At 38.7% G+C, this 13,589-nt stretch overlaps 1 long non-coding RNA gene across 1 annotated transcript; it reads left to right on the top strand.

The window, feature by feature from the left end:
• The first annotated feature begins 257 nt into the window (after positions 1–257).
• On the top strand, positions 258–12,824 carry LOC129033938 (uncharacterized). The gene is made up of 5 exons (XR_008501708.1): positions 258–344; positions 7,350–7,566; positions 8,254–9,570; positions 10,452–10,598; positions 12,582–12,824. It is a non-coding gene; the product is annotated as an uncharacterized LOC129033938 (long non-coding RNA).
• Positions 12,825–13,589: the final 765 nt, after the last annotated feature.

Raw genomic sequence — 13,589 nt, 5'->3', positions numbered from 1 at the left:
GTTGACTATACTTAACGTTACAGAGCTTTCCATTTAAAGGTCTCTATCCCAGCTTACACGTAAACTTCTGTCACCCAATCTTTCCACATACAGTTGGAAAGCCTCTTCCCTATGACCCGTGGAAGAGTCCAGGGAGCCCCTCAGGCTTAAGGTGTTGCGGAATGTAGTGGCAAGGTGGCTCATAGAGTGCCACCACAAATAGCATGACAACATTCTATGGCAAGAATGGTTGCTGTGCCCATCAGGCAGTCAATTTAGTGAAGTCATGATACAGATGGAGAAATAGTCACCCTGAGGTCTTGCACAGATTTTAAGATGATTCTCACTTACAAGAACACTGAGAGGTAAATTGAGAAAACTATGATTCTTATGTTCAAGACTATTTTCCAATTGTTCACCCTATATTTCCTGTTCAATGCCCCTTTACCCACTTTCTCTGCCCCAACCTGTTTTCCCAGATAATTCTCCCCATCTAGTAACTCCCCTTTCCTTTTGCTCATTATCCCCAACTTTTAGTACTTTCCAGAGTGCCAGCTCTGGACCCTTTATCCTTCAGGCTCAAAGCCCTGTACTATTTTATTTTCTTTGGTGCAATTATCCTCCATAACTGAAATCCAGAACTCAAATCACTAACAACTTAAAGCTAACTTCTAAGGATGCTTAGTCATTATACACTTCCTAGAAGGGAATAAGAAATATTTACCTTCCCTCCTGTGTGTGGGGAGTGATGGGAACCAAGTGGGAGCAGAGAAAGTTCCCTCCCTCCTAGAATGGGTTTAATCACTCCTTCCCTTGCACAGAAGCAAAGAGAAACAGAAAACAGGTAGTGATGTCAGCATATCAAAACTGGTTAAAAACTCGTATGCTGTTACCTTTATATTAACATATGCTGTGTCTTGTATGTTCAGAATAATTTCTTATAATTAAGGGAAGAAAATTATGATGCCCTTAGAGCTTCATGTGTGTTGGCTTCTGTTCGTCCTCTGTTTGATCATGTCCCAGTGGGCTGGTGGAAAGGATCTGGTGAAAGTGATTTCATTATAAATTTCTCTTTTATTATTACATTATCTGGGCCCTGGTCACCAAATCTCCCCAGTATCCTTGGCTTAGGTGGACTATTGTTACACTGAGCAGCTTGGATATTCTTGTAGTGTGGAAATGAAAAATGAATAAGAAAAATCAGGTGTGCTTTTATTAGAAAAATCCTTAGATACTACAATGTGCAAGTCAGAGGATTATGGGAATAAGTGATACCAGAAAAAAACCCACCTTGCCCTCTGTTGAGCCAACTCTTGAAGCTTTAAGGACTGAAACATTTTTCTGGTGTGCACAGATAAAGACTTAAAGTTTCAGGTTTGCTTGTCTCTTATTAAAAGGAAGAAAAATATTTCTCTCCCTCCCACCTTTAACCACTTCATTTCAGACCGCAGAGCTTATTAATATTCAGTAATATGTCTAGGCATAAACAGATAAAAATAGCCAAGCCTTTCATTTAGAAACAGACTTCTCTAAGCACAAGCTTATTTTCTCTATCTCTGCAAGTATAACTGCCTGTCTCTGCAGGTAGATCACCCATCTCCTTCCAGTGACCAGCATGTGAAATGATGGTCACTGTCATTTATTTTGTTTCATGAAAGGCTGCCTGTTAGCACGTTGTCTGTTTCTCTTTCAACCATACTTGAACCTGCACCCCCCAAAATATTAAAATACGTTAAATATCTGTTAAATATCCCTTCTATCTGTTAAGGGGAAGATTATCCTTCAGTAAGAGGTGATCCTTGGTCATCCCCAACGTTAGCATTATCTGCACATTATAGAGCTGTGCTGTTTAATACAGCAGCCACTAGTCATGTGAAGATTTTACATTTAAATTTATTAAAATAAAATAATTCAGTTTCTCAGTTTCACCAGTCACATTTCAAGGGCTTAGTAGTTGCATGTGGCTAGTGATTACTCCACTGGGCGGCACAGAGTATTTCAATTTTTTCAGAAAGTTCTATTAGACAGCACTGCTATAGAAGCTCAATTGAGTAAATATATCTGTTGACTAAAGAAAAAAAAATCAAGCTTTTAGAGAATTAAAGTTAATTTTATTCAGAAGTCTTACTGAGGACTATAGACTACTGTCTATAGCCCCAGGGCAGTTCTGTCAGATGGGTTCAGCACAATATTTTAGCCCACAGCTTATGTACATGTGGTAGGGGTTCTGTACTTGCAAAATCACATAAAACTTGCTCTGAAGTTATATTAAAGCAGAATCACCTCGAAGTTTGGGTGTAAAAATACATCTGGTTGTAGATTACAGAAGCATAATCACTAACTCTGTCAGACGTTATCTTATGTCCAGGAAAAGGCAAGGATGAGGGTCATTTATCTTTTACGAAATGTAGTGACTCAGGCAAAAGACGTGAGGTGGGAGGGAGGTGTGTGCTCTCCGTGTTTTGTCTTCAAAACATCTTTCAAGAGAGCTGCATATCATCATAGAGTCAGAGGCTCTGTGAAATTATAATAGCAAACGGAAATGGGCAAACATGGCTTCTTTGCTACTTTGTCTCACATAGTATATAGAAAGCTATTTCAAATTCCAAGTTGACTATGACTATTATTTTTATGACAGTTCATGATTTTTAACTAACTATAAGTTTTGTGGGGGTTTTTTTGTCAAATAGTTTTCTGGGGGGTTTTATGTCAAATAGTTCATGTTTTTAGTTTTTTTCTTTTTTTGAGACAGAGTCTCATTCTGTCACCCTGCTGATGTGCAGTGGCGCTGCCTCAGCTCACTGCAACTTCTGCCCCCCAGGTTCAAGCAATTCTCGTGCCTCAGTCTCCCAAGTAGCTGGGACTACAGGCGCCCGCCACCACATCGAGCTAATTTTTGTATTTTTAGTAGAGACGGGGTTTCACTATGTTGGCCAGGCTGGTCTCAACTCCTGACCTCAAATGATCCACCCACCTCAGCCTCCCAAAGTGCTGGGATTACAGGCATAAGCCACCGTGCCTGGCCTCATGTCTTTCAATCTGAAACAAACAAACAAACAAACAACAAAAAAAAACTCTTAGATGCACCACTAGAGAGTAATAATTCAAAAATCAGGGAGTCCTTGGTCTAGTTCAGATGTCACCACCACCAGCTGTATGTCACCCTTAACCTCTGAGTGTAGATTGTTTCCTATAAAATGGAGACAGTGATGTTGCCTGCCCTGCTATTTCATCATCAATAAGCAGGGATTGTGTCTCATGTCTTATTAATCTTTGTAACCATGAATCTTAAAACAGTGAGTGGTACACAGCTGGTGCTCAATAAATGTTCATTAAGCTAAACAATGAAATAATTTACACGGCTCCCCTTCATTACATCAATGTGTTCTTTGATATAAAACTAGGTGGAGGGACTTTATCTGCTAAAATTTGAGGGAAGGTGCTGATGGCAACATAAAACTTAGGCAGAAGAAAACATGTCTAAAAAGGATTTTTAGAAAGTTTTAAGGAAATTACAACAAAGATCTAGTAAATTCTTGAAAGCTTTCTGAGTCAGAGTGATGTGATTTAACTGTTACCCTTGGTTGCACCTGGCTTCAAAGCAAGAGTGACCGGGCCTAGTTGTATGCAGGTTACAGTTATATGAGAGATTAAAAATAGAACATGTAAATTAGTTTCTTAGGACCATTTAAATGATAAAGCATCTTCTTCTCTTTTACCTTCTGTTCCCCACAAGCCTCACTACCTCCAAGTCTATATGATAACCATAGTTTTGAGAGGTTTTAGAGAGAACACAATAACTTCTTGCCCAGTAGATACCAGCATTTTTTCACAGGTATTATATATATGAAGCCACATTTTTAAAATGAACACTCACAAGGCAAAGCATTGCAGATCACTGACCAATATGCATGTTTAAAAGTCAGATTTTTTCAAGCAGCTTCTAAATTACTAGGGAAACAAGCCAACCAGCCAGATGTGTGTGCAGTAGAATTCCAGCTGAGAGAAGCACAGAAGTCAGGCTGTACTGGCAGTTTGGAGGAAGGGTTGGGTTACTCTGGGAAGACATTCTGGAAAGAAGGACCAAATGTTCAAAACAGATTAGCACCCTGACAGATTGGGAACGGGTTGAAGGATCTTTGGGGCCAAAAGACTATGAAGTTTACATTGTTCTTTGCTTTTCTTTGTAAAGTCAGAGCCCAGATGTGCTGAGCTCCAGGGGTGAGCTGACCAAGCACATTGCCAGGTCTCAACTCTCTATTTACTTCACAAGGAGATGAAAGTCAGCTCTCTGCAGCTCCTTAGCACAGAAGAGCTTGGTTCGGTGTTTTGCCATTCATTATATGCTGCCTTTGCTTAGGTGGTTTCAGGTACATTCATCTTCATTAGGTGATGTTTGGTGGGCCTACACTCATTTGCATGTTTTATAAGACTTCTATCATGTCACTGAAGTGGTAAACTGGCCCTGGCTGTCTCTTTTCCAATCTGGCTTCTATATCTTATCATCTTCTTTATTTAATGAAATGGGAGTGATGTACAGATGACGAGGTCTGGGGAGGTATTCATTTTTCTGTCTGGTATTACTTTTATCTGTTATTGATCATATTCTCAAAATACACTTTAAGGATGGTGGAAAATATACTCTCCAAATGTTGATTTGATGCAGACCTAATTCTGTAAATTCAATAAATAACAAATTACTATTCCAAATGCTTTTCCTGATACTTTTGTTTTTTTAGGATAGTGATTCCAGATCTGAGTTCCTTTAGGATGTCAGAAGCTCTTTTGCAGACGTCAGGCAGCATTTCAAGTCTTCTCATTTCTATGCTAAAACATTATTATGTCCTTTGGCTCCTTAGGGTACATGGGAGTCTGGATCCCTTTGGCCTAATGCTGGTCATGGTCATATAAGTGATTGGTCAGTCTCAAATCTTGGGCATTGTCCCATCCTCTCATCCACCCTTTCCAAAACACATACAAACACAGCTCATCCTGGGAGACTGTGTGGTCCAGGGAAAGAATACTGGACAGACAGGGAGTACAGAGGCCTGGGTTCTAGTTGCCAGCAACTAGCATAAGCAATTCTTTCCATCCCTCTATTTTCTTCAACTGCAAAGTGATAAAGCTGGAATAGGTCATCGATAAGGCTCTGCCAGCTATTACATGGCTTAAATCCATGAAGCCTGGAGAATACTAAGGCAAAAACAATAGGGAGGGCAGAACTCATAAAGAGACTGCATCTTCTCATTGCAAATGTAAGAAAATTTGAAGCAGCAGACTTAGACTTCTCAGTTGGTACTTTTCATCTGGTTCAGAAAGAAATCAGAAAGTAAAAGATATAAGAAACACTTGCTTAAAACTGCTTCTTTTAATGTATTTCTTTTTTTAAAAAATTGCCCTAAGTGTTTCTCCAGAAATAAGAGATTTTTTCTTTCCCACATCTCTGATTCCAGGAAGTTTCTAAGTTCTCTGTGTTGCAGAACATTTGGTAAAATATTTGACTTATTGTATGGGATGATGACTATGAGAGAGCTATTTTTGGTACTTTTATCTGAAAATCTTTATGCACTTTTTTTTTTTTTTTTTTTTTTTTTTTAGAGAAGGAGTCTTGCTCTGTCACCCAGGCTGGAGTGCAGTGGCGCAATCTCAGCTCACTGCAGGCTTCGCCTCCTGGGTTCACGCCATTCTCCTGCCTCAGCCTCCCAAGTAGCTGGGATTACAGGCACCCACCACCATGCCTGGCTAATTTTTTTGTATTTTTAGTAGAGATGAGGTTTCACCGTGTTAGCCAGGATGGTCTCGATCTCCTGACCTCGTGATCCGCCCACCTTGGCCTCCCAAAGTGCTGGGATTACAGGCGTGAGCCACCGCACCCGGCCTATGCACTCTTAAATACAGCTTTTAAATGTGTGTGTGCATCCATGTCTTAGAATTCATAGTGTATATCAAGAGGAAAATGGATTAATTTCTCAAAAAAGTAAAATTTCATAAATTTATCTACTGTGCAAATTAGCAGCATATTCCTTCGTGTCTTCCCTAAGGTTCTTCACTGAGTTTCTGTGTCATATTGCTCCTCCTCCTGGTAAACTCTTTTCCCACTCCTTTGCCCCAACCACATACACACCAGGTTTAGAGCAGCAGCTTCTAGCCCATTTTCACAGTCTCTGGTCCTGGCAGAATGCCTATTGAATCTTTGGTCTTTATGTCACAACCTTTCTTTCATTCATCTAATCCAAAGAATATTTTATATGCCAGACATTTTGCTAGATAGCGAAGATGTGTCATAAATAAAAGAGAAGAGCCCTGTTCAACCTCTCCACCCAATTGTGGGAGAAATTGACATTAAATAAATAATAGTTGATTATTTTGTTAAAATTATAATAGTGTTACATAGGAGAAGTCACTGTGTCTCAGGAGTGTAGAATGGGGAAACTAATTAGTCAGTGACTGTATGAGAGGAGTGTTAGGGAAGACCCCTCAGAGGAAATGATATTTTCTTAGACTTTAAAAGAGGATGAAGAGTTGTCTAGTTGAAGATAAAGTGGGGTGATGCCTAATATATTGCTAAATAAATTTTTTTTAATGAATTTGTAAACAAAACTTCCAGAAAGAATTATGGGTATTGATTATATGCTAATCATAGTAGTCAGCGTGTATAAGAAGGTAAAAACTACATATATTTTAGGACCAGGCAGCTCTTATTCATTTTGGCAGTGACATGGAAGTGAGAAAGACCAGCTGACCTAAAGAGATCAAACTTTTGACCTTGCTCTCTTTAATTCAGGACCCTAAACCACTGTGGTAACTAGACACAGACAACTGTGATATTTGAATACTTTGAAAACCTTAAAAAGGAAGAACATTGAGTGTCTTATGAAAATACTCCTGATCACAGTGTTTGCATTACAAACTGAAGTCCAATGGAATAAACCCTGGCCGGCCTATGTGGTAAAACTATCATATTTTTCATAATGACTGTGCAAACTCATTATAAAATCATAATTTTGAGGTTTCATACCCATCATGGTTCAAGATAAGTTAGTTTTGGCAAAATGCATCTTCTTGGCTTTAGAGACTGTGATCCATCTTTGTGGCATCAAAGAAGGGAGCATAAGTGTTGACTGGAATCCCAAACTTTTCACCTCCCTTTGATGCCAAGCCAAGCCTAAGCTTTCATCAAAAGTACATAAATTCTCTTACATGGTGTAATTAGGAGTTTGTAGCATAATTTGCAACATAGGTTGCTTTACTTGCATGCTTTTTCACTTCCTGGATCTTTTTCCCTGACCTGAAAGAATGAAAATAAATCTTGATGTGAGATCATCTTCACCAGTTTTCTCTTCATCCCACCTGGATATGCTTCCTCTTAGGTTACCAACTGCCCAACAGATACATCAGCTGCAAGATGTTCTATCAAGCAACTCACTACTTCTTACCTTCTCAATCTTCAGGCTCTGCATATGGAAATGAACATTTCATTATGACCCTATGACCTACAAATCTCCCTCTCTCTCACTCCTTATCATCTCTCCCAGGGAGGCAATCAAAATGAAATGAATTTAAGATTCTAGCACTCCCAACTCTAAGGTAAACAGCATCTGATGTCTTCATTAAGTCCATATTCACTTTTTGGGTGTTCTGGTTGAAAGAATAATAATCTAGAAGGACAACTAATATTTAAAATGTCTTTCCCCTATAACTTAATATTGTAGGTGGTAGTACTTTTTAGGACAGCACAGACTTGGTTTGGAAATCTCAAAATAACAAAAGGTGGTTTAATTTTCTTACCCCTGTGTCAACTTTTACCTGTTTTTTGTTTGTTTGTTTTTATTTTCTAAGTGAGGATAGAAAATTTTGTGGTATGAAAAACTATGAAAGATCTTACCTCTGAAAAAAACTCCATTTGAATGAACCCTAATTTAATGGACAGGTAAAAGCTCAGCAACCTAGAAAACCGGAGTGTAGTCACAGAATTTACAACACCCTCTAACAATTCTGGGCCTAAATTTCACCTGTATGTAAAGTAGAAAGAATGGTCCCCAGCCCTTTCCAGAGTTTTATTGAAATAGTCTATTGCTTTAAATTAAAGACACATCTGCTAGGTTCCTTTCACAGCATCAGAGTCGATGTTCAAACATATTATTTCAAAATTATTCTGCAAAATGTTGAGGTTATCTGTCTTTAAAGTGCTGTTGTGAAAGTATATTGTTGAATTTGTAACTCACAGCTAGAAAGCGATATAAATCTTGACAAGTTGCACTGAGATCTTTCTAGATGAAAATTATGCAGCAATCATGAACTCCTGTATTATCTGTCACTATCTCATAAGTCACATGATTTGAAGAGAAGATCATTCAGAACAGTGGAAAAATGAAATCAAACGTAGCTGCCACCTCAGATTGAAGAGATGTCCTCTCTGATTCTTTAAAGTATTTCCTGTTCTCCTACCCACCTCCTCTGTTGCCTGCAAGACTCAAAAAGATAAGTTTACAGTGAGATAAGAATCCTCTAACTTACATATTAGAGCTTCTGCAATTAAATAAAAAGAGAAATCAGGCTGGGCGCAGTGGCTCACACCTGTAATCCCAGCACTTTGGGAGACTGAGGCAGGTGGATCACCTGAGGTCAGGAGTTTGAGACCAGCCTGACCAACGTGGCAAAACCCCATCTCTACTAAAAATACAAAAATCAGCTGGATGTGGTGGCAGGTGCCTGTAATACCAGCTACTCAGGAGGCTGAGGCAGGAGAATCCCTTGAACCCAGGAGGCGGATGTTGCATTGAGCCGAGATGGCACCACTGCACTCCAGCCTGGGTGACAGAGTGATACTCTGTCTCAAAAAGAAAAAAAGAAAAAGAGAAATCTATGGGTGAAGACAAATTGAATGGCAATACCTTGGAGTAGTATTTGCTAATTCAAACCATATAAACCACACTAAGGTTGTCAGCCCAGAGAGGAGTCCATCTGCTATGTAGATGAGAGAATGCGACCAGGAAAGTCAGGACACAAAGCCATGATTCTTTCAACTTTTTGGCACTTTAATAAATGAATTGCATGTCCTGTCTTCTCCATGAACTCAGCAAAGCTACAACTAAGCTCCTCATCTTGAGAGTTCACCATGTGCCCAATTTGACCTATGGATGGGCCCCTTGGCACTCTACCTTTTCAGTGTCCTCAACTGCGCAAGCTTCCTGGGCTGCACTGACTGCTGTACCCAGGCAATTTTTTGGGAGCGCCAATGTCTTGTCTAGCACATGACCTGAGGCTGTAGCATGTTCTTTCAAGTATAGTGCTAAAGAGGTCCCATTCTACTTCCTCTGACTGATCAGGTCACTGTTTTCAGCTACCTGACCCTTCTAAGTCAGGATCACTAGAGTATCAGGAAGTTTGTAACTTCTTCATTGGTGTCTTGTGTTTTCCTGTCTTTGAACTTGAGGAAAGCTGGCCCTGGATGTTCACAACATCAACCAAACAATGAAAACCACAGCACCCTACAGGAAATTCTGCATTTCTCTCAAAACACGCAAAACACAAAATTGGGTGGAACCACAGAAGGTTATGGATAACTCACTACAGTTTGGACTTTCAAAGGTAAATGTAATAGTTGACTCATGGCTATCACTTCTGGGAGATTTTTCAGGAGAGATATCTATGTTTCTGAAAGTCTGTATGCTTGCCTTTATTTTTTCTAACTTACTATAAATTCTTGTCAGTTCTGGTCATTTTGGTTAAACTTGTTTGTACTGTTACTTGTTCATGCTGTCGACTAATAAAAAAGACAGTGTTTTTAAGACTGTGCTTCATGGAGCCCTAGGGGCCTGAGAAAGCATTTCAGGATCTATTTTGGGGCCAGGGAAAGGCTGAGTGAGTCAGGAACCAGATCATGCTGTTTCTGTCACCAAATACAAACACACACACACACAAACACACACACAGATACAATACCAAGTATAAAATCAGACACAAAGTCCAATAAAAATAATCCCTTGTATATACTATAAATAATATGTGTTATATATATGTGTATATATACATATATGTGTATGTATATATCCATATGTATACATGGTATATATACATATATACTATGAGGTTGTATATATACTATGCCTCATATAGTATATACACACATCTATAGTATATATGTATATATACTCTGTGTGTGTGTGTATATATATATATGTGTTTTTAAACAATGAAACTCTATATAAAACTTTGGAGAAAAGAGTTCGTTAATTAAAATGAGTTTGAAAATCTCTGGGTTGACTATCCAAAAATGTGTATATAGTTGAATACAATCCATGAAATCTTAAGTAATATACCAGTAGAGAATAGAATTTGCAAGATTACATTCCTTTTAGTCAAGTTCTGTGTGCATTAGAAAGAATTTAGTATAGACAAAAAGCCATGCTCATTCATTTAGACATTCATTCTGCTACTATTTACTGACACTTTTTTTGTATGTGTTCCAGGCCCTGGGAAAACTATCCTACTTTTGTGAGATACTATTGTTCTACCTGTAATGCAAGTGAACAGATCTTAATAAGGACAAATACAATTTTTTAAATGTTTACCATATTTTCTCATTTGTTCCTTTCATCAAGCATTCCACCTGCCAGGTAATTATTATTATCTGCTTGCTTCAAATAAGGAAAGTAAACCTCAGAGAAATTAAGCAATTTTTTCATGATCACTCATCCAGCGAATAGCCTTTCAACTCTTTCCTAACCCTCTTCAGCTTGTCAGCTTAGCTGTGGGATCTCAAACAGGGCACACTCCCTCTGAGCTCAGCTGAATCACATATAAAATATATGTAATATCTTTGCTATCTCATATGGTTGCAAAACTTTAAAAGAGCTAATATGTGATAGTGCTTTTCAAGGCAAAAACCAAACCATATTATACTGGTACCAGGTGATGAATTATTTTTACTGGACTTTGTGCTTGATTTTTGTACCCTGTGCTTTGCTAATCAGAAGGTCAGAATCAATCATTATACAACCATAGATCAAAAGCAAGGCGTGGGCAATTGAAAAGACTACAAGTTAGAACAATGCTTCTCAAAATATCTGGAATTAAAAACCAGCTAGTTCTTTTAAATTCCCAGTTCCTCATGGATGAATACACAAAATATAAACACCTCTTTTTTTGTCATTAGCTTTAAGGAATTTAAAATTATTGCATTCTAAATGCAATTCTCAATTTCACTATGAATCTTGTCATAAACTGATAAGAAACAGTTGTCAGTAGTCTGTGAACACACTTTCAACAGTACTGGGTTAGGATATCTGCAAATTGGTTGAAGTTTGAATTTTCAAAATTCTGTACAGAGTTGTCCTTGAACCTACAAATATAAACCAAAAATCAGCCCCCAAAAAAAGAGAATGGGAGAAGAAAAAAGGTTCTTCATACTCTAAATCGGGTTCCCTAGTTTAGAGAAATTTAAAGGGGAAATTTTGTCTAAAAGCAGTCATTTCATGATTTATGTAATAGAGATGCTCCAACCAAGGACACCATAAAACCAATTTGTATAAAGCAGGTTTTATGTATATCCATCAGAAAACTCCTCTAAATGCTTCAACTAAAATTGAGATGTAGTTGAAAGATTTTGCTTTCTCCTCTATAGAGTGAGAGGTTATATTAATATTCCTTCTAATATTTTGTGCTTTTGCATTGGAAGCTAACTCAGTGCCTGGGTATTAGAATAAGCCACCAGAATTTCTCTGGTAGGAACTTTCTGCCCAGAGACCTCTGTTCTATTGCTTTTCCCTTGCTGTTACTCACAGCTGCATGTAACAATCTCACATCTTAGTTCTCTTCTTTTTTTCTGATATTTAGAATGTCTAGTAGAGCTGCAAATGGCATGTCATATTTAGTCAGGAGATGGCATTGACTAATGTGTGCAGAAAACACACCCCTGAGTTAGACACTTTGAATCATGTACAATGAGCAGTTCAGTACTTAACGCTTCACAAAGCTTAAAGCTGTTTAAACGAAATGTATATTTTTGGCTTCTGGTAGTCTATGCTGCTATTACGGAAGGTTATAGTTAGCAGGTTTAAGAAATATATTTTTGGGCTTTCTAGAGTGAATAATTTGAATGGTACCAGCAGCAATTCTTTGTGAGCTGAAGGCTTGATGCAGTCTCTTAGGACCTGTCCTTTTAGAAGTAAGAGCAGGTTCTTAGAGGCCACATCCTGCTTTTCAGATAGAGATATCTGCTTCTACCAGGAATAGTTCCTTTCATACTACACATAAGTAGGCAGTGAGAATAATTAGCACGATTGAAACCGCCTTTGCAAAATTATGACTGAGACAGTGAAAGAGATCTAACTTAACTGACTCTATCTTGCTTCTAACCTCCATGCTGTCCTTGTTCATTCCTGGGCATAGGACGAACTAACTTTGAGAGAAATTTAGTTTGTAGTTTAAAAAAAAGATGGTAACAGCCCTTTCCCAAAGCAGACCTCCTTCTTGCCTGGAGACTAGACCAATATTAGCCACAAGGTTAGAAATTATGGTTTAGGAGTCATGCAGCTGGAGGCTACAAGAATCTGACTCCCTAAACTGCTCCTAAGATCAGTGCTTGAGATACTTTGCAGACCCTGCACTTGATGGATCAGCTGGGACCACCCAAATCAATAAACTGGCTCATCTGATCTTGTGGCCCCACCCAAGAACTGACTCAGCACAAGAAGACAGCTTTGACTCCCTGTGATTTCATCCCTGTCAACCAGCACTCCTGGCTCACTGGCTTCCCCCCACCCAGCCAAGTTATCCTTAAACACTCTGCTCCCTGAATGCTCAGGGAGTTTGATTTGAGTAATAATAAAACTCCAGTCTCCCACACAGCCGTCTCTGTAAATTACTCTTTCTCTATTGCAATTCCCCTGTCTTGATGAATGGGTTTTGTCTAGGCATCGGGCAAGGTGAACCCCTTGGGTGGTTACACTAGCACTGGTTTTTGTTTGCCACTGCAGCATGAATTATGTGTTTTTTATGGCAATGGAAATTTTTTTTACTGCCCTTCCTCAATGTTACATGAAGACATATTTCACAAGTAGGTCAAGTACAAAGTAGGAATAGAAGCTAGAATGGAATCATAGACCAGATTCTTACATAGATCACATCAGCCAGGCTGAGGCTCCATCTGTGTGCATGGCACGGCACAGCTGCATTGGTTGCTTATAGCTAGCATCTGTTCTGATTGGTTGGTGCCTGTGCCTTTTCAGTTGCTCAGAGTTTTGAATACCAACCCTGGGTACACAGTTATCTCTGAAAGCTAAAATGGTGAAATATAACACATAACGAATGCAATGAACCAGCTCTAGGCACAACCAAGAGAATTCCCATAAATGGGAACCTGAGAAAGTATAAAAGCACTTAATTGAAGGTGTAAATGAAAGAAAGCAGGTTTGAAATGCAACCAAAACAAAGCCCACACATAGACAACTGTATTTATAAGTTGTTTCTAAATGGGAATGGAACGGTGTTTTTCTGGGAACCTAGGGAACAGTCTTTCTATGGCTACTTTTCTCATGTGAGAAAACAGACATTTAGCAGAAAACCAGAAAATGTTCATTTGCTTCGGTGAAATTTTATTCCAAGTT

Source organism: Pongo pygmaeus, chromosome 2, assembly GCF_028885625.2.
Source record: "Pongo pygmaeus isolate AG05252 chromosome 2, NHGRI_mPonPyg2-v2.0_pri, whole genome shotgun sequence".
Lineage (NCBI taxonomy): Eukaryota > Metazoa > Chordata > Mammalia > Primates > Hominidae > Pongo > Pongo pygmaeus.
This window is presented reverse-complemented; position numbering and strand designations above follow the sequence as displayed.